Source organism: Limanda limanda, chromosome 7 (genome assembly GCF_963576545.1).
Source record: "Limanda limanda chromosome 7, fLimLim1.1, whole genome shotgun sequence".
Taxonomy (NCBI): Eukaryota; Metazoa; Chordata; class Actinopteri; order Pleuronectiformes; family Pleuronectidae; genus Limanda; species Limanda limanda.
The window spans coordinates 19,873,245-19,894,615 of NC_083642.1; the positions used below are offsets into that span (position 1 = coordinate 19,873,245).

General features: G+C 42.0%; 1 protein-coding gene and 13 non-coding genes across 14 annotated transcripts in view; 1 reads left to right on the plus strand and 13 right to left on the minus strand.

Annotated features, from left to right (window-relative positions):
* sema3h (sema domain, immunoglobulin domain (Ig), short basic domain, secreted, (semaphorin) 3H) overlaps positions 1 to 21,371 on the plus strand; it is a 186,804-nt gene that overhangs the window by 126,859 nt on the left and 38,574 nt on the right. The gene's annotated exons all lie outside the window — the stretch shown is intronic.
* Positions 56 to 127, minus strand: trnad-guc (transfer RNA aspartic acid (anticodon GUC)). The gene has a single exon. It is a non-coding gene; the product is annotated as a tRNA-Asp (tRNA).
* trnar-ccu (transfer RNA arginine (anticodon CCU)) lies at positions 281 to 353 on the minus strand. The gene has a single exon. It is a non-coding gene; the product is annotated as a tRNA-Arg (tRNA).
* trnav-aac (transfer RNA valine (anticodon AAC)) lies at positions 1,294 to 1,366 on the minus strand. The gene has a single exon. It is a non-coding gene; the product is annotated as a tRNA-Val (tRNA).
* On the minus strand, positions 1,585 to 1,657 carry trnav-cac (transfer RNA valine (anticodon CAC)). The gene has a single exon. It is a non-coding gene; the product is annotated as a tRNA-Val (tRNA).
* trnar-ccu (transfer RNA arginine (anticodon CCU)) lies at positions 1,957 to 2,029 on the minus strand. The gene has a single exon. It is a non-coding gene; the product is annotated as a tRNA-Arg (tRNA).
* trnav-aac (transfer RNA valine (anticodon AAC)) lies at positions 2,970 to 3,042 on the minus strand. The gene has a single exon. It is a non-coding gene; the product is annotated as a tRNA-Val (tRNA).
* Positions 3,261 to 3,333, minus strand: trnav-cac (transfer RNA valine (anticodon CAC)). Its single transcript has one exon. It is a non-coding gene; the product is annotated as a tRNA-Val (tRNA).
* trnad-guc (transfer RNA aspartic acid (anticodon GUC)) lies at positions 3,408 to 3,479 on the minus strand. Its single transcript has one exon. It is a non-coding gene; the product is annotated as a tRNA-Asp (tRNA).
* trnar-ccu (transfer RNA arginine (anticodon CCU)) lies at positions 3,633 to 3,705 on the minus strand. The gene has a single exon. It is a non-coding gene; the product is annotated as a tRNA-Arg (tRNA).
* Positions 4,275 to 4,347, minus strand: trnar-ccu (transfer RNA arginine (anticodon CCU)). Its single transcript has one exon. It is a non-coding gene; the product is annotated as a tRNA-Arg (tRNA).
* trnav-aac (transfer RNA valine (anticodon AAC)) lies at positions 5,288 to 5,360 on the minus strand. The gene has a single exon. It is a non-coding gene; the product is annotated as a tRNA-Val (tRNA).
* On the minus strand, positions 5,726 to 5,797 carry trnad-guc (transfer RNA aspartic acid (anticodon GUC)). Its single transcript has one exon. It is a non-coding gene; the product is annotated as a tRNA-Asp (tRNA).
* Positions 5,951 to 6,023, minus strand: trnar-ccu (transfer RNA arginine (anticodon CCU)). Its single transcript has one exon. It is a non-coding gene; the product is annotated as a tRNA-Arg (tRNA).

Below are 21,371 nucleotides of genomic sequence, written 5' to 3' on the forward strand. Positions count from 1 at the left end.
GTTATCGGACGGTGTTACATCAGTTAATACTGATTAAATATGTTAAAGAGTCATACTCCCCGTCGGGGAATCGAACCCCGGTCTTCCGCGTGACAGGCGGAGATACTGTCCACTATACTAACGAGGAGAGGTGACAGGTACCACGTGACCACGCCCACCCAATCATAAAACTGCCTCAATCACATCCTGGCAAAAAAACTGTTAGCAGAGGATAGTTTCGATCTATCGACCTCTGGGTTATGGGCCCAGCACGCTTCCGCTGCGCCACTCTGCTGTTAATCACCCCAGATGGGACTTGAACCCACAATCCCTGGCTTAGGAGGCCAGTGCCTTATCCATTAGGCCACTGGGGCCCAATCGGATGTGTTTTTCCGTCTGATTTTTCTCGAAAACTTGGCGCCTTACAGTGACATGTGCACAGGCAACTTGGTTTGCTTGTGTTTCTTGTAGACATTTTGCCTCTCATCCAAAAGGCTTGTTCACCTCTAACTGGAAGCTTTCAGGTATTTAACCTCTTTAGGTCTTTGTGTTGACAGTCGTTGGGTTAAACAGATAGGTCGTTGACACCTCCACCAGCTCGTGGGTCACTGGTGTCTCCCGAGATGAGGTGTGAATGCTTTGGTTAACTACTAGTCATAGATCCAACTTGATATTGTGTGAATCATTGGAGTCACAGGACTTGGGGTGTGGTTGGGTATTGACTTGTCTGGGGAAAGATTTAGGACCACAGTGTCTGAGAGTGGCTGATCCACAGAGGTTAAATAACAGAAAGCTCCCTTTAATTTGTTTGAAAGAAAAGAACCATTTTGGATTGGAAATGAACAATTTTAAGAAACACAAGCAGGACAGTGCCTATCTACCACCTCAAGGAGGTACAGTATTAAACAGCTGTAGTCCCTCTTTGTGAAATATTTGCTGACAATCACATCCTGGCAAAGAAATTGTTAGCAGAGGATAGTTTCGATCTATCGACCTCTGGGTTATGGGCCCAGCACGCTTCCGCTGCGCCACTCTGCTCTTAATCACCCCAGATGGGACTTGAACCCATATCCCTGGTTTAAGAGTACAGTTCCTTATTTACCAACTTAAGAAGGTGCTGTGTTAAACAGCTGTAGTCCCTCTTGTTGAAATATTTACTGACAATCACATCCTGGTAAAACATTGCTAGGAGAGGATAGTTTCGATTTATCGACCTCTGGGTAATGGGCCCAGCGCGCTTCCGCCGCCCCACTATGCTGTTAATCACCCCAGATGGGACTTGAACCCTCTGGTGAGCTCCAGGAGAAAAACGTTTGTTTCCGCCCGGTCTCGAACCGGGGACCTTTCGCGTGTTAGGCGAACGTGATAACCACTACACTACGGAAACTGATTGTGACTTTGGCAGACAGACAGCGGAGCCGGTACGTCTAAGGTAATACTTGGTTAGCTCCGGCTTAGGAGCTAGGCTACATGCTACCCTTACCAATATAACTATGACCACCTTGTTTTCAGCCTGTTAACGGATGACATACATTACAAGCTAGCAGCCATAGTGACGAGCTAACGGTGACGTCACTTGTCAAGCAAGTGAAAACAAAGAATAAGTGTTTCCGCCCGGTTTCGAACCGGGGACCTTTCGCGTGTGAGGCGAACGTGATAACCACTACACTACGGAAACTGAGCGCTGTAATTAGGTCGTTATCGGACGGTGTTACATCAGTTAATACTGATTAAATATGTTAAAGAGTCATACTCCCCGTCGGGGAATCGAACCCCGGTCTTCCGCGTGACAGGCGGAGATACTGTCCACTTTACTAACGAGGAGAGGTGACAGGTACCACGTGACCACGCCCACCCAATCATAAAACTGCCTCAATCACATCCTGGCAAAAAAACTGTTAGCAGAGGATAGTTTCGATCTATCGACCTCTGGGTTATGGGCCCAGCACGCTTCCGCTGCGCCACTCTGCTGTTAATCACCCCAGATGGGACTTGAACCCACAATCCCTGGCTTAGGAGGCCAGTGCCTTATCCATTAGGCCACTGGGGCCCAATCGGATGTGTTTTTCCGTCTGATTTTTCTCGAAAACTTGGCGCCTTACAGTGACATGTGCACAGGCAACTTGGTTTGCTTGTGTTTCTTGTAGACATTTTGCCTCTCATCCAAAAGGCTTGTTCACCTCTAACTGGAAGCTTTCAGGTATTTAACCTCTTTAGGTCTTTGTGTTGACAGTCGTTGGGTTAAACAGATAGGTCGTTGACACCTCCACCAGCTCGTGGGTCACTGGTGTCTCCCGAGATGAGGTGTGAATGCTTTGGTTAACTACTAGTCATAGATCCAACTTGATATTGTGTGAATCATTGGAGTCACAGGACTTGGGGTGTGGTTGGGTATTGACTTGTCTGGGGAAAGATTTAGGACCACAGTGTCTGAGAGTGGCTGATCCACAGAGGTTAAATAACAGAAAGCTCCCTTTAATTTGTTTGAAAGAAAAGAACCATTTTGGATTGCAAATGAACAATTTTAAGAAACACAAGCAGGACAGTGCCTATCTACCACCTCAAGGAGGTACAGTATTAAACAGCTGTAGTCCCTCTTTGTGAAATTTTTGCTGACAATCACATCCTGGCAAAGAAATTGTTAGCAGAGGATAGTTTCGATCTATCGACCTCTGGGTTATGGGCCCAGTACGCTTCCGCTGCGCCACTCTGCTCTTAATCACCCCAGATGGGACTTGAACCCATATCCCTGGTTTAAGAGTACAGTTCCTTATTTACCAACTTAAGAAGGTGCTGTGTTAAACAGCTGTAGTCCCTCTTGTTGAAATATTGACTGACAATCACATCCTGGTAAAACATTGCTAGGAGAGGATAGTTTCGATTTATCGACCTCTGGGTAATGGGCCCAGCGCGCTTCCGCTGCCCCACTATGCTGTTAATCACCCCAGATGGGACTTGAACCCTCTGGTGAGCTCCAGGAGAAAAATGTTTGTTTCCGCCCGGTCTCGAACCGGGGACCTTTCGCGTGTTAGGCGAACGTGATAACCACTACACTACGGAAACTGATTGTGACTTTGGCAGACAGACAGCGGAGCCGGTACGTCTAAGGTAATACTTGGTTAGCTCCGGCTTAGGAGCTAGGCTACATGCTACCCTTACCAATATAACTATGACCACCTTGTTTTCAGCCTGTTAACGGATGACATACATTACAAGCTAGCAGCCATAGTGACGAGCTAACGGTGACGTCACTTGTCAAGCAAGTGAAAACAAAGAATAAGTGTTTCCGCCCGGTTTCGAACCGGGGACCTTTCGCGTGTGAGGCGAACGTGATAACCACTACACTACGGCAACTGAGCGCTGTAATTAGGTCGTTATCGGACGGTGTTACATCAGTTAATACTGATTAAATATGTTAAAGATTCATACTCCCCGTCGGGGAATCGAACCCCGGTCTTCCGCGTGACAGGCGGAGATACTGTCCACTATACTAACGAGGAGAGGTGACAGGTACCACGTGACCACGCCCACCCAATCATAAAACTGCCTCAATCACATCCTGGCAAAAAACCTGTTAGCAGAGGATAGTTTCGATCTATCGACCTCTGGGATATGGGCCCAGCACGCTTCCGCTGCGCCACTCTGCTCTTAATCACCCCAGATGGGACTTGAACCCACAATCTCTGGCTTAGGAGGCCAGTGCCTTATCCATTAGGCCACTGGGGCCCAATCGGATGTGTTTTTCCGTCTGATTTTCCTCGAAAACTTGGCGCCTTACAGTGACATGTGCACAGGCAACTTGGTTTGCTTGTGTTTCTTGTAGACATTTTGCCTCTCATCCAAAAGGCTTGTTCACCTCTAACTGGAAGCTTTCAGGTATTTAACCTCTTTAGGTCTTTGTGTTGACAGTCGTTGGGTTAAACAGATAGGTCGTTGACACCTCCACCAGCTCGTGGGTCACTGGTGTCTCCCGAGATGAGGTGTGAATGCTTTGGTTAACTACTAGTCATAGATCCAACTTGATATTGTGTGAATCATTGGAGTCACAGGACTTGGGGTGTGGTTGGGTATTGACTTGTCTGGGGAAAGATTTAGGACCAAAGTGTCTGAGAGTGTACAGTTCCCTATTTACCAACTCAAGGAGGTACAGTATTAAACAGCTGTAGTCCCTCTTTGTGAAATATTTGCTGACAATCACATCCTGGCAAAGAAATTGTTAGCAGAGGATAGTTTCGATTTATCGACCTCTGGGTAATGGGCCCAGCACGCTTACGCTGCCCCACGATGCTGTTAATCACCCCAGATGGGACTTGAACCCACAATCCCTGGCTTAGGAGGCCAGTGCCTTATCCATTAGGCCACTGGGGCCCAATCGGATGTGTTTTTCCGTCTGATTTTTCTCGAAAACTTGGCGCCTTACAGTGACATGTGCACAGGCAACTTGGTTTGCTTGTGTTTCTTGTAGACATTTTGCCTCTCATCCAAAAGGCTTGTTCACCTCTAACTGGAAGCTTTCAGGTATTTAACCTCTTTAGGTCTTTGTGTTGACAGTCGTTGGGTTAAACAGATAGGTCGTTGACACCTCCACCAGCTCGTGGGTCACTGGTGTCTCCCGAGATGAGGTGTGAATGCTTTGGTTAACTACTAGTCATAGATCCAACTTGATATTGTGTGAATCATTGGAGTCACAGGACTTGGGGTGTGGTTGGGTATTGACTTGTCTGGGGAAAGATTTAGGACCACAGTGTCTGAGAGTGGCTGATCCACAGAGGTTAAATAACAGAAAGCTCCCTTTAATTTGTTTGAAAGAAAAGAACCATTTTGGATTGCAAATGAACAATTTTAAGAAACACAAGCAGGACAGTGCCTATCTACCACCTCAAGGAGGTACAGTATTAAACAGCTGTAGTCCCTCTTTGTGAAATATTTGCTGACAATCACATCCTGGCAAAGAAATTGTTAGCAGAGGATAGTTTCGATCTATCGACCTCTGGGTTATGGGCCCAGTACGCTTCCGCTGCGCCACTCTGCTCTTAATCACCCCAGATGGGACTTGAACCCATATCCCTGGTTTAAGAGTACAGTTCCTTATTTACCAACTTAAGAAGGTGCTGTGTTAAACAGCTGTAGTCCCTCTTGTTGAAATATTGACTGACAATCACATCCTGGTAAAACATTGCTAGGAGAGGATAGTTTCGATTTATCGACCTCTGGGTAATGGGCCCAGCGCGCTTCCGCTGCCCCACTATGCTGTTAATCACCCCAGATGGGACTTGAACCCTCTGGTGAGCTCCAGGAGAAAAATGTTTGTTTCCGCCCGGTCTCGAACCGGGGACCTTTCGCGTGTTAGGCGAACGTGATAACCACTACACTACGGAAACTGATTGTGACTTTGGCAGACAGACAGCGGAGCCGGTACGTCTAAGGTAATACTTGGTTAGCTCCGGCTTAGGAGCTAGGCTACATGCTACCCTTACCAATATAACTATGACCACCTTGTTTTCAGCCTGTTAACGGATGACATACATTACAAGCTAGCAGCCATAGTGACGAGCTAACGGTGACGTCACTTGTCAAGCAAGTGAAAACAAAGAATAAGTGTTTCCGCCCGGTTTCGAACCGGGGACCTTTCGCGTGTGAGGCGAACCTGATAACCACTACACTACGGCAACTGAGCGCTGTAATTAGGTCGTTATCGGACGGTGTTACATCAGTTAATACTGATTAAATATGTTAAAGATTCATACTCCCCGTCGGGGAATCGAACCCCGGTCTTCCGCGTGACAGGCGGAGATACTGTCCACTATACTAACGAGGAGAGGTGACAGGTACCACGTGACCACGCCCACCCAATCATAAAACTGCCTCAATCACATCCTGGCAAAAAAACTGTTAGCAGAGGATAGTTTCGATCTATCGACCTCTGGGATATGGGCCCAGCACGCTTCCGCTGCGCCACTCTGCTCTTAATCACCCCAGATGGGACTTGAACCCACAATCTCTGGCTTAGGAGGCCAGTGCCTTATCCATTAGGCCACTGGGGCCCAATCGGATGTGTTTTTCCGTCTGATTTTCCTCGAAAACTTGGCGCCTTACAGTGACATGTGCACAGGCAACTTGGTTTGCTTGTGTTTCTTGTAGACATTTTGCCTCTCATCCAAAAGGCTTGTTCACCTCTAACTGGAAGCTTTCAGGTATTTAACCTCTTTAGGTCTTTGTGTTGACAGTCGTTGGGTTAAACAGATAGGTCGTTGACACCTCCACCAGCTCGTGGGTCACTGGTGTCTCCCGAGATGAGGTGTGAATGCTTTGGTTAACTACTAGTCATAGATCCAACTTGATATTGTGTGAATCATTGGAGTCACAGGACTTGGGGTGTGGTTGGGTATTGACTTGTCTGGGGAAAGATTTAGGACCAAAGTGTCTGAGAGTGTACAGTTCCCTATTTACCAACTCAAGGAGGTACAGTATTAAACAGCTGTAGTCCCTCTTTGTGAAATATTTGCTGACAATCACATCCTGGCAAAGAAATTGTTAGCAGAGGATAGTTTCGATTTATCGACCTCTGGGTAATGGGCCCAGCACGCTTACGCTGCCCCACGATGCTGTTAATCACCCCAGATGGGACTTGAACCCTCTGGTGAGCTCCAGGAGAAAAACGTATGTTTCCGCCCGGTCTCCAAGCAGGGACCTTTCGCGTGTTAGGCGAACGTGATAACCACTACGGAAACTGATTGTGACTTTGGAAGACAGACAGCGGAGCCGGTACGTCTAAGGTAATACTTGGTTAGCTCCGGCTTAGGAGCTAGGCTACATGCTACCCTTACCAATATAACTATGACCACCTTGTTTTCAGCCTGTTAATGGATGACATATATTACAAGCTAGCAGCCATAGCGACGAGCTAACAGTGACGTCACTTGTCAAGCAAGTGTAGACACTGAATGTATATTGGCCTGACTGCTGTAGACACTGTAACCTAATTTTCTCTAGACAATGTATCCTTTATTATAATTTTTCCTGTAGACACTGAATGTATATTGGCCTGATTGCTCTAGACTAGGCATTGTATTATTCATGTGATCGAAGGATCTCAACCTTTTCCTGTTTAACACACCCCCTCCAGAATGGGAGGGGTTAGCTGAATGCATAAAAGAAATGAACTGTTTTCTATCTGGGTGCATATTACAAACTAAACTTTGTGGTATGCACCATGCTAGAGCATTAAAACAAGGTGACAATACTGTAAGAATTTTGAGACTAGTTTCCTTGTTGGTAGTAGGATTGTAGAAATTGCCACGACACTACAATCCCTGGCTTTGCAGGCCAGTGCCTTATCCATTAGGACACTGGGGCCCACCACACTTATATGTGCCAATATAAAAAAAAAATTTGAACGACATTCTTAATTTTATTTTACAATGCAATGTGTTGCAATTTGGGCAATAACACTTCCGGGAGCCTCTTTCCCTCTTTTGGCTCAAATGACTATTTTCTTAATATTTCATGTCTTCTCTTTTTAACGATGTTCCTATATTTTTACACATTTCTAATTTAACAGACCATAAACAGAAAATATTGCTGACATATTAGTATTTTATCTTTACTGTACGTTTAGGATCATATTAACTGTAGCGTGCAACAAAAATTCAGATGTCCAAGGCTTTGTTTCTTTTTTATAAATATATGTCAATATGTTCTTGCCCACATTTGTTACATTAAATATCTGAGTACATCGAAATTGAATTGCCTATCACAGTTTAAATGTATGTATCCATGTCAGTAGAAAAAAATTGACAAAAACAGGGAGCTCAAATTAGCACATAAGCACATTCTGGCATCATCATCATACAGTTGTATATGTTGCTGAAATCAAGCACCTGCTAGTTAATATACAGTTGGAGCTGTTAAGAGGGGCCCTTACATTGTCTCAGAGATTTGTTGTGACTGGTGAGGTTTAATCAGACCTACTGATCAGACAGCTTTAAATACTTAAATACATGTCTGATTACCTTCTAACTCTTATCTCTTTCTCAATGACTAAATTATCCCAGTTACTCTCTCAAACTTCATGTCACCCAGGTGCAGCAGTGGGCTAACATACACACACACACACACACACACACACACACAAAGAGGGAATTGAGTCTATTATCTCTGCAATTCAGTGAATAGTAGAGTGATTTTCTTGATGATAGATGGCAGTTTGAGATATCATCTCTGTACCACACGCTCACGCAAACAAACCCATACACACACACACAGTATTTTATTGAGTTTTGTAAGCACACAGACAGGCAATTATTGTTTTCAAACTTTCAAAAACGACAAACACACTAAACCCCTAAATTGGTTCCAACTTTGTGCTACTTTTTCCTTTGGAATCAAGATGATTGTATTTGACTCTTGCCTGGCTCTCGCTTGAAGCACATTTGAGGATCTTTGTACAAAGTTGGATTCAACTTTGTCAACTGTCCCCTTTTGTAGTGCACTGTTTTTTGAATCTTAAAGATTTTTAAATCTATGTGTGTGAATGGTTTTTTTCTTTCCCATTCACTTCTCAGCTCATTTTGGATTTCATTTGAATTAACTGTTTTTAGAATAGTTTCCCTTTTATGGCTTCTAGTGAGCTAGAACTAAAACTATGTGTTAACATTGTGCCCAAAACTAAGTATTTGCTGTATTATTATTTTTTAGAGAACTCTGAGTGTGTGAATGTATCTGCTATCTGACTAAATTTAGTATTCATAAGTAGGTAGTGAGTAAGTGGAGTGGGTCATTTCAGGCACAATTAAGTGTATTTTAAAAATCTAATTTAGAGAAACAGGAAAGATGTACAAGTATGTCTAAATTAAACTAGGAAGGAAGCAATGGTCACACTGTCTTTTTGTCTTTTTTAATTATAGATTATTCTGTTGCATTTGCACATGCATTTAGGTTTGTTTCTAAAAGTAACTTTTTTTTCTGATTTGACGCCATTTTTTCATTGTTGTTTCTTTGCAGGAATTAGAATTTTAATCTTTTCATCATCTCAGGAACAGAGCATTATGTTGCTGTACTTTATCCTTTGTAATTATGCAGTATTTCAGATGGACTGATTTAAAGACTTTTTTCCTTTTCTAAATCCTGTACCAGACTAAAATATAGGCTGTCTGTAGATAATTCATACAAAAGGTTCTTGGTGTTTGTGGTATCATCTTTGTTCTGTGGCCTCACCTTTCCTGTCCCCCTCTGTACTAATCATGTATAAAATCCTCCAGAGCCATATTTATCCAGAGCCATTATTCATTTATTCTTTCAGATCTGTTTCTATCTAGGCCAGTGCTTTCCAGGCTCTGGGCTGGGGATGTTGCTGAGATGTGGATTTCCCTGAGATGGTTATCTGGTACAGAATCGAGATAATCTGTCTTATTAATATTAACTTCTCCAGTCCCCAAACGGTGACACTATCTTATTGTTTGTGACTGCAGAAGTTACATGTTCTTGAAATTTTCGAGTGGGGCTGTAGAAACACAAATGTTTGAGCCAGTTGCTCCAGAAATTTTTCAGAACCTTTCTGGCCAGCTGCCAGTAAAATGTTCGTAAAATGTCAGCGCAAACCCATGTGAGGAATCAGCAGGACAATGAAAATTCACAGCGAGAGAGTTGGTGTGTTGATGACGTTTCTAACACGTGACAGATGCAAAAAACAAATAGAAAAAAGAATGTAAACATCTCAAGATTAAAAAAATTTGCTTTCCGCAGGGGAATTTAGATGTCATGTCCTGACTCATGCATGTGCTACCCAGACACCACCCACGTCTGGATGACATTTTCCTGTTGTTGTAAACGCGTCTGACTCTGACAATCTCCTCCTGCGTTCTTCTTATGTGAAAGACGTGTAAAAAATGTCCGTACCCAATTTGGAGTTCATGTTGGGCTTTAATGTTTCTCTGCATTTCTACTTATCATTCAAGAGATGACAGAAAAGGTTTTTACTCCATTACTTCAATAATCCTCAAGGGATTTAACTTTAGTGTACTGTTCACTGTGAACAGTGGCTAACATAGAAAATCCAAAATGAAACCAGCAAAGTAGATTAAAGTTAATAAATCAATTAGATTACATCGAACCTTAATGTCATTGCATGTGTCATTCATATGAAATAATGATGTCATATTGATAGGAAGAAGTAGCCCTGTAACCTCTGCATTGTCATAACCTTGGATGTGGATGTCCACGTTTGTTTCCGAAGTATATTTCTCACAGCATTCCTTTCACTTTAGCTCCATGTGGGAATTAAATCCACAAAGGCTCCCTTGACTGAAGCCAGAAGCCGATGGGTCAGGAGTGCTAAAACTCTCTCCAATAGTTTACCTCATTAGCTGTAGATTAGGAAATGCTGGAGACGCGTAATATGAGGGTGTGTAGAGATGCAGCTGATACTGAGAGGTTTATTCCCAAAATAGATATCCATCTGTCACTACTTCTTCCACAGAGATTGTTGCAGGAATTGTGGTTATCCTGAAGTTATTACAGATATACATTATTTACATTCCAAAGACCAGATAGCAACATGGCAAAATAAGATGGTGAAGTGGCTTTTCAACCAACGAACACATTATTATTTTCATGGTATTTCTGAGTCGGCAACAAAACATAGACAGAAAAAGAAGAGAGTTTACATTTGAAGTCCCAAGTTCACAAGCTGTGATCTCTTTTAGTGAAGCCCTCCCTTTGCATCTGTCAGGGAGCCCATAACTTACTCACAGGCAAGTGTTTTATTTTCAACTAAAAGGCACTAAATGTCCATTCTCTTGGCAACAAACTTCCCAATTACACTGTGAAGAAAGTGAATTTGTTTATTGAGTTTTAAGGATCATAATGTACTTAACCTCAGATTAGTGCTATATACACACTGACACAAAACATCTCACCTTTAGTCCTTGGTGTTAGTGATTTGAACTTCCCAGAGCTGCGTAAACAAGAGCAAACCACAAGAATTTGATTCTCCCTGTTAATGTCAGTGATGGGAAGATGAGACAAAGTCCCACAAAAGGTTGGAAGTCCGACTTCCTTTTCCTGTTTAAATAGAGCCAGGACTTATCAGAAAATAGAGAGGATGTGACAGATAAGGGGGTTTATCGTCTGGCCGGCTTTAAAGCTGAGATGGGCGATAAATTTGACCCTCTCGGCTGATAGTAAATTTAAACCTGAACTCTCTGCAGACATCATAACAATTCATAAGCTTCAAAGGGACAGCTTCTTTTGTATGGTTCTTAAGATGTTTAGATTTACAGTAGTTATTGTTCATTTGCCAATGCAAAAGTCCATGAAACAGACCGTATGTCAAACACACTTTGAGGCTGAGCCAAGAAGTAGAAGCCACAGACGGTTTAAAATGCATTTTTTCTCGTATGGGTGTGGACATACAGAATCTCTTCAAAAGTGTTGACTTAACTCTTATGTTGGTAAATTCAAGCTTAGGATTATGGCTGCACATGGGATATACCAGTCTGTGTAGGAAAATCTGACACCAGTCCAGGCCGCTAAGGGTTATTGTTTCATCTTGGACTGAGTCCTCTTCAGAGTTATAAACTCTGAAGAGGAGTTTATAAAGTCTCGGCCTCAGCAACAAGACGGACAGATGTGTTACATACTCAACTAAATCTAAAGCTCTACAGACAGATTTATATTCATTCTGTGTTTGGATGTAGGATGGAAAAATGAATAAATCACCAGATATCCGTTTGGGGTTTGGCTATTTTGCCAAAGAGCTTATGTTTCGCACTTGTTCGGTATGAATGAATAAATAAAATGTGGTATATACATTTTTCATGGACTCTTTTTTGGAATTTTTTTGCATACAGGGGGAAAAATCATTGTAGGGTTGAGTTTATACACTGTATCTTATGAGAGTGTTGTTAAGAAAAAGATTCACAATCACCAGTGGTCTTTTATTTCTCTTTTCTCATTAGGACTGTGAAAAAGTGTTTTCAAATCCTAAAATCGGCTAAAGTCTAGATGTAACTGCTCATCAAAACCGTCTCAGTCTTTGCAGCTGTGAATAAGGTTTTAATCAATAACATTGTTCTGCAGTCGGGCAGCAGATGAGACTAAATGTAACTGTGTGAATGTGAAGCAGAAAAAACAATGAACCTTCCCTCAGATAAATAAAGATGAAAAATAAATTAGATTAAAAGCAAACAATGTGAGTATAAGGTGTGTGTGTAGCAGCACAGGACCACAATCAACATTCTGATGATGATGAATAATCATACACACTGAGGTCGGAGGTCAAGCTGTTCACGTGGGTCTGGTCTGTCGGTGACACAGTCCAGACATAGTGTGTCTGTGTGTTTGGCTATAATTTTGCTGTGGTATGTGTGTGTGTGTGGGCTCATATGTTTGAATATGAGAGAAGATGTTAGTTCCTGTGGAACAGGAAGATGCAATGAGTAGAGATTAGCTTGAGTGATGTGTTAATTCATTTATATCAACGTAATGCACATAATTATAGTACAGTACACCCTCCGAGAGAGTCAGAGGATACAGTTGACCAACCAGGTTGATCAACAAAAAAAGCATGGTTTGAGTTCAACTTATAGCACTTTTGTCAGCACTGGGGAATAGTCTTGCTGCAACAGTTTGTTTGTATTTTCTTGAACTAATCCCAATCGTTACGGAGCAGCGCAGAGCCCAGGTTGCAGCAACAGTGCCCCTGGAAAACACAGTTGGGAGTATCTAGTTTTAGTGGAGCATTATAACTTGAAAAGGCGACCACTGTCATAAAGATGACTAATTCCCCACAAAGAAGGGATGACAAAAACAATAAAACAACAATTGTTGAAATTGTCAGGGGTTGAAAACGGCAACAGACAGGAAACGGAAGGGGAGGAGAATGCTGCCTAAAATAGGCGCCCAACAGCAGGTTTAAACAGTCGGTAAGACAAGACTATGTGAACGAAATTGTGTGATTTACATGATGTGTCATAGATGACCTGAGCTTAAGACATTGGGAATGAAAGAGCACTGTGCATGAGAAGCTGTGGTTTTATACCAGACACTGTGTTCCATAGACATAAACCAATGATTGTGCATCTGAGACAACTCCAACTCCAACTGTAACTCCAACAAAAAGACAGACATGTAAGAATTTCAAACATTATGAATTTCAACAATGTGTCTGGAAGAAATTTCAGGCACCGTGAACAAATACATTCAAGCACACATATTGATAGTGAATGTGTGTCATCATTGAAGCACTATAGTCTGATTTTGGTGAGAGTAGCCTCGAGAGACAATGAGATTTGAACATAATCCTCTATGTATGTCGACATGTGTGTTAGAAACGTCTTTGTCTGTGTGCACACACTTGCGCATGTCTTTACATGAGTGCCCATTTGTGTGCCTACAGGCTTTGTTCCCAGGCTTCTGCAGGCCTCCTGCTGTAATTGCACCAGTAATTGGTGAAGTGATAACCCCATTTCCACAGGAAATGTGCCCCGGTTTCCCCGCCTCCGCCAGTGCCACCCCCCTATGATGGCGCAGCCAACAAAGTCCTCCCCCAGGGAATGTCGCACCAGACAGCTTAAGTTCCCTGGGGCTCAGCAAGTAGACGAACAGATGGATAAAGACAGACACACACACAGACGACACACATGTAGCTTGCAAACCCACTCACATGGACAGTGCTGTAGGCTGTGAGAGAATAATTGGATAATAGTAAGTGTAGCTTGTGTGGGTCTGGATGTAAAACGAGGAAAACTTACTGTAAAATAACAAAGTTGGACTCCCATGAGTGGGAGGAGAGACTTGATTCTTTCATCATTTTCATTTTTATCGAGTGTGTTATTCAGATTTCATTGTGGCCCTGCGAACCCCTGCAAGACATACGGTATTATTCTTGGAAATATACATTTTTTAGATATGTTACACACTTCCACACTTCCACACTTAGTTGGGAAACTTTCCTCTCCAGAACCTAACAATGATCATAAAAGAGGAATAATCCAGCCTGGTATGTTTGTTAATAAAATGTGAAAACATGCTACCTGTACAGGCGCTTACAGGTCTGGTTGTCAGGTCACCTCCGATATGTTCTGGCGATGCCAGCATGGAAAAGAAGATGTTCGGTGTATGTTTAGCTGAGTCACAGCCCAGCTCAGACCTAGTCATGCATAACAGACAGTTCAGATATTGCTGAAAGGGGACTTTGAGTCCAACTTAGTGGGATCCAGACAGGGACACACAGAAAACTTCACCAGCCATTGGTGAATATTATAATATGTAAATAAGGAACTAGTTCACACCATTTGTTAACATTACTTTGTTTATTAATTTCTTATCAATTAAGGTCTCAAACCAATTTTAATTTTTTTTTTATTTGGACGACAAATCATTTTTTTGTTTTTTGTTTTCAGGTGTGTTCTGTACGTGTGTGAGAGGGTGTGTGTAAGAGAGAGTAAGTGTGTATGTGGTGCAATGCAGGAATGTTCTTAGCTGTATCACACGCCACACATTTGCTCTAATCACTCCGAGGTCCATCAGAGCTCCCATGACCAGCAGCCTTCAATATAATGTAATGGTCACCGTGGATAAAAATACCTCCCCACTAAGACACACACACACACACACACACACACACACACACACACACACACACACACACACACACACACACACACACACACACACACACACACACACACACACACACACACACACACACAAACACAAACACAAACACAAACACACGCTCACACACACAAACACAAACACAAACACACGCTCACACAAACACAGACACAGACATATGTGCATATAACAGTATATAAACAAAAACACCATTGTCGAGGTAGACGCTTGCACTGATATAAAGACACCATTCACACACAGACATGTTCTGTGTGGGACGGTGTGTGTGGGTCCTTGCATGTAATGTAGGATTATCTCTTAACATCTCTGTTCTTATATGTGTTAACCTTTTTGGTCTTTGATTCCCAGTGACAGGAGTCAAAGGCCAATTGGCTTAGATCAGAGGTCATGACCCTTGTTGACCCTGCTGTCAACTTGATGTTGATAAGAATGGCTGCACTCAGCAGACGCGCGTGTGTAACTGGTATGTGTGAGAAGGATCAGATCATGCTACTTTCATAGTGCAGAACAAACTATTATAATATACTAATACCAATAATGCAAACGTGACTAAATATCAGCTTCGTTGTGTTTGTCGTGGAGTGAACAGGGGAGAGCAAGGCTTCAACAAATGCTCCTGATCTGCTATTAGATGGTCAGATGATATTCTGATAAGTCAGCCAGGAGTCGATTTGCCAAACTTTGCACCTTTTTTTTTCTGACTGTGTCTGTGCGAAATGGCGGCACTTTCATCACACTGAAAGTAAATGTGTCATAAGGACAAAAACATGGAAGCCATAAACCCTTTAGTATGAACAATTGACTCATACAGTGTCATTTTGGAATTTAACAATAAAAATTCTCAGTGGCCACTTGACAAGAAAATGTCATACATAATTAAACAGAAAATGTCACTTGTTAATTTGCGCTTGTAACATATTTTGAAAGATAATTAAATTGTTCAGCAACATAGCTTTACAATCTGATGAAGTTTCAGCATGGGATGGAAGTTGTTGTTTAACCACTGTTTATTTTCCAATATTCCTCTTTGGACACTTGGTTGCATTTGCATTTTACTGGAAGAGCTTTGGTGACAGAAAGCACTGCAAACATTCTTGAATAAAAGTGATCCATACAATGTAAGGAAAAAACAGCCAACTGGCAGTGTGTTTTTTCTTCCTCATATGTCTTTGCCCTGCAAGTTGTAGGCGGTGGACTAGTGGCAGAAACTTGGGCTATGGGCAGAAAAGGTCTCTGGTTCGTCTCTGGTTCGACTCCATGGAGAAACAACAAAAAGACGAACCTGGATTGATCTGTCCAAAAAATTCTCCCTACCCTGTCTAGTGCCCCTGCGCAAAGCACCTTACTCCCCAAACATCTGCTCTCCGGGTGCCGAACATGGCTGCCCACTGCTCTGTGTGTCTGGCACCAGATGGGTTAAAAGCAGAGGTTAAATTTCCCCTTGCATGAGTGTGCCTGTGCATGTCTGTGGGATAAATAAATGTATCTTAATCTTAATAAACTAGCAAAACCAGAAAGAGTCCCGTTACCTGGAATAAAATTGGGGATTCCTCTAAGTCTCTAGAGTTTGAACATTGTTGAAAAGATCTTGGATCATCTAAGTATCCTAGGTAACAAAACCTATAACATAGGTCAAGCTGTTTTTTGAAATTCTAATGAAGAATTAACACATATTATATCTGTTATACTGGTTCATTAATTTTGAATGGAAAACAAACACCTATGCTCACTTTCTAACAATCAGAATTCTGAGTTTAAGAGGCTATGCAAGCACACCATAACACAAAGGACAGGAGTAGAAGTCTGATGACTTGTGTATATAATAGGCAGACAGGTGTGTTGTAAGTTGTGCTTGTAGATCACAGTTGTTCCAAAAAGAACATGCTAAATTTAAAAAAAACTTTTAACAGAACACTTTTCTCTGAAAAGCTACAATTTAGCATTTGAAAACCAGGGAATATTTATTATATAATATAACAGTTGTTATATTGTCTGTGTCAAACTAACAAAAAACTACAGGATCATTTGTGGATTAAATGATTAGTCCTGAAGAAATATTGCATAGTGAAGGTAATATATATTACCCAGCCTCTTCACAGAATATAACAGTAGTACATCCACTAGACCAACTCTCCAGAGTAAATAATCTGATATTTTTCTGCTCCTCTTTGCTTTATGTCCTCCTCTGCGTGCCACATGACAACTCACTGTTTCGTTATCAGGTTGTTCATCCAGCATTTGGAATGCTTTTGGGAGCTTCGAGTTATCAAAAAAATCTATTTCAATTCAGAGTTTCTAAAAAGACTGCAGGGCTGGAGAACAAATTGCCTCTCGGTCAATGAAATTATCACAAACCACCACAGATGAATACTAAAGGTTTCACTAACGATTCAGAAGTTCTTGTAGAGTGTGAAGGGAATGGGCTGACCCTTTGTGACTGTGGTCAATATTGACCAAAGATTTAATTTAGTCTCATCAGACATGTGTGCTTGTGTGTGTGTGTTAACATCCTGTTGAATGTTGGCACTGACAGACAGGCTACTGGCACACAGATGGCAGTTTTTTCTATCCTGAAATATCAGTAAATGTATGTGGTTAATGGTGTGCACAGATGTGTGTGTGTGTGTGATTGCCCTCCCATTAAATAAATTGCTTTGATGTGTTGGAAAAACACTCCATTATTGCAGACTGCCCTCTTTGTTTCAGCCAAAGTGTTGATGGGAGGTGTGGGCCAAATAATTGAACTGTGTGTGTGTGTGTGTGTGTGTGTGTGTGTGTGTGTGTGTGTGTGTGTCTATGTGTGTGTGTGTGTGTGTGTGTGTGAGTGTGTTAGACATGGGGTAAGGAGGCAGGGCCAAGAGACACCCCTCGACACACCACACACACACACACACAAACCCTCAGAAATTATGTCGGCATGGTTGCTGTTGCCAAGGAAACTGTCCCAAGAGTAAGGGTGGGGTGGGTGCAGCTGGTGTTTCGCGACTGAGTCAGGGGTTATGTGTGCATGTGTGTTTGTTTGTGCATGAACGATACATTTTTTTGGTGTTTTTTCATTTTGAGAGCCAGCCATCTTTGCAAGGTCAAGATAGGAAATGTTCGAAATTACCAAAAATCTCACCCAATTATGGGTGTGTATGAAGAAAGAAAATCTGAGTTGTAACCAATTACAGAGACTGATATTAAATCCAAACTTTCTTCAGTATTGAACTTGTGTTGCTGACTCACCAACCTTCCTATCTTTGCAAATTGATCTCTGCGTATATTTGTGTGTGTTGACGAAAACCACTTTCAGTTCCCTCTCGCACATCTGAGTGTCAGCCTCCAGCTATTATGCTGATTTAATGCAGCCAAAGTGAGAATGTGAGCAGGATTTAATTCAGCCTGTCTGCCCCGATAGGATCTTGTGATATTAACAGATGCTGAATGTCACTGGTGTTTCCAGCGAGGAGGTGTTTTCACATTCAATTGAGCTGAGCTTTTCACTTTTTATTGAATTAAGCAAGGTCATAGCGCTCTTGTGGCACACAGTCTGAATGTAATTCAGATGCAGAGCTGGATGCTTGAACGAGCAGAGACAGGCATGAATTCCACCAAGGCTGAATTCCCTGTAAAGAGAGCGGCTCTCAGAAACGTCTGCTTTTAAATGGAAGCCAAGAGGTTGTACTTCCAGAATGGGAGTACATGATATGCCTGGAATTTAAGAAATGTTAGAACAAAGCTATTCGCCAACAAAGTGGATGGATATTATCATGTGTTCCCCTTAAAATATTAAATGATTTTTTTTTGGGATTCAGCAGCATGTTTTGGAATGAGCAATGAGTCGACATCAAAAGCTGAGAGAGGAGAATAGTCACTGCAAAAATATATCACTTTAGTTTTTGTGGAAGACAGAAAACAACTCAATTTGAAAACACCCACCACTACAGCTGCTGCACAAAGATGTTTATTCAAAGTTCAGTGAAGATCGACTCCATATGCAGAACTGGACAATCAGTTGTCGTTGCTTTTGTTGTGAACGCGCTGTTGTAATAATCAGTAACGTCACTAACATTGATGAGTCCCAGCCCTCACTGCCTTATAGCGCTGGTCGTTTATTCACAGTTTGTTAATATTGAATGTTTTGCGTGACCAAGTAGACCCAAATTTGACCCACTTCTTTGGGCCGTTAACAATAAACATGTGAACTGCGATGACGATATGATGAATGTTTCTGGAGATATGTGACACACAAACAGACGGACAGACAGATTTTGTCTTGGAAGATTGATTGAAGATTTGGAAATATTGACTCTGCTTAAACACTCATGAGTCTGAGGTGTAGCATTTACCAGAGTTTTTTTTTTAAAACCTCCCAGTTGTTTCTGCACAAGAATTGTTTTGGACGAAAACTCTGCATCAATTATTTATACCCGAGGGCAACAAATTCATAAAAGCCTTGAACAAAACAAACAGAGAAGTCACCATTCTGTTGAATTCATTTTGCTGCTGATGCACCCACTGAGATTAATGAAGCCAAGATCAGTGTGACGCAAAACAATTTTCCTCCCTGACCGTTTGCTGAATATACCCAACGGGTAATAAGCAGAGATTTCCCACTGAGCTAAAGTATAGGTTTCTCCTAAGAGCGTAGAACTTTGCTCTCCTACAGTGACTGTTTCCCTGTTTCAGATTATCTCTCCACATCCATTGAGTCACATCTAGCTCCCTCTCTCACTCTTCCCATTTCCCTTCTGCTCATCCATCTCTTGTGTTTTTGCCTGACTGCATGTTGTGGTCCCTCCTCCTCCTTCCTCTTCTTCAACCAATTCTCATCTTTCTTGTCGCTGCCTCCATGACTCGACCTCTACCTTCTTTTTTCTCTTCCTCTCTGTCATATTTTCCTACTTTTCTCTTCTACCACAGTCACTCTGTTTCCTGCCTGCTCTCTCTCTCACCCGTCATCCAGCCAATCATCATTTTTCAGGCTGTCATCAACTAATTCTCTCTCTCTCTCTCTCTCTCTCTCTCTCTCTCTCTCTCTCTCTCTCTCTCTCTCTCTCTCTCTCTCTCTCTCTCTCTCTCTCTCTCTCTCTCTCTCTCTCTCTCTCTCTCTCAGGCCACTCGTTTCATCTGCCTTTGTCACCCCTCACCCCCGTCTCAGTCTACCTTTCTGTCCATCATCTGTCACTGTTATTACACTACAATTTTCCCTCACAGTCTCCCTACTCTTCCCCTTTATCCACCAGTTGGTTCCAGTTCCTCCCCAATTCACAAGTGTGCCCATCCCTCCCCCCGCCCTGTCACTGTAACATAATTTTTCCAGCCGCTTTCTCTTCCCCCCACATCGACCTTTCCTGCCCAATCCCCACCTGTCTTTCCTCATTCCTTTTCTTCCCGCTCATCCTCCTCATCATCCATCAATATTTATTAATTTCTTCTATGAGGATTTCCTCCTTTTTGATCTCCTCCTTTTTCCCTCCTTCCCCTCCACTCGTCGTCTGTCTATCATCGTGTAATGTTTTGACATTTTTCCCATTCTCATCTAGTTGACTGTCAGCTCCCATCACACCATTTTCATCTTGTTGTCACTTTGTTTCATATTGTCTCCCTGAGGCTCCTCTTCTCCCATCATCTCCTCCTACCTATATGTTTGACTTTATCTGTCTCTTATATGAAGGCTCTCGCATTTAGTTTATAGTGAAAGTGCACAGTGAAAAAATAAAGATGTTATGTGTTTAAAAAACAGTGATATAATACAGGGATCATAGTGAACAAAGAAGGCCAAGGCCCAAAAGTCCCCTTTAATTCAATCAAGCTGCACCAAATAACACACATTCGTAGATTCCCTGAGTATGTTCTTTCAGATTTAATTCATCAAGATCCATGAATTACAGCCTGTGAAATCAGTGAAAATGAAGAAAAAAAACCACCACATCTTGCAATGTTAGAGAAAGAGATTTTGTCTGGATCCATGCCAACGTTTTGTAGCATTTAACTTGGTCTGTGAACAATCTTTCAACCAAGTTTGTTTGAAATCTGTTCTTCAGTTTTTGTGTAATCCTGATGACAAACAACTTGAATGGCACTAAGTTAAGTGCATACATTACCTAAGCTAAGGCCCTGTAGTACCTTAAATTAAGTCAAGCTACACTAAATTGCTGACAATGATCACTTCCCTAAACATGCCAGAGTTTTTCCAATCAAGATCCTTGAATTATTTCCTGTGAAATTGGCGTAAGATGTTAAAAAGAAAAAAAAACTCTCTCACAATGTTAAAAAGTGATCCTAAAATATAATGGGGTTTTGTTGGCCCTTGTCTCATCCTTCAACCAAGTTTCATGGAAATCCATTCAGCAGTTTTTACCCAATCATGCTGGCAAACAAACAAAACAAACAGATCAGGAGTGAAAAAACATAACCTCCTCATCAGAGCAAATTGTCTTTTTTTGAATCACATGATTCCATAGCAGCCAAGAACTGTAAAAAGTCACATGGGCTCACAGCATGGAGCCTGTTAATTGGGCTGAGTTTTGGAAACCTGTCATCCTGCCGTGTTAGATATGTTAGACACGTTGTTTGGGTTTCTGTAAATGTATTTAACCATGATGAACTTCTCTGCACTCTCTTTGTCTTTGCTCACAAAGAAACTGCTTAATATGAACTTCAGGCTGCAACATGCATGAATGAAGTTACTAGAGCGAGAATATTCATATTTGTGCAACTATGTGGAGCTGAAATGGTGTGAACAGGCCGCACCTGTCATGCCTGAGTAT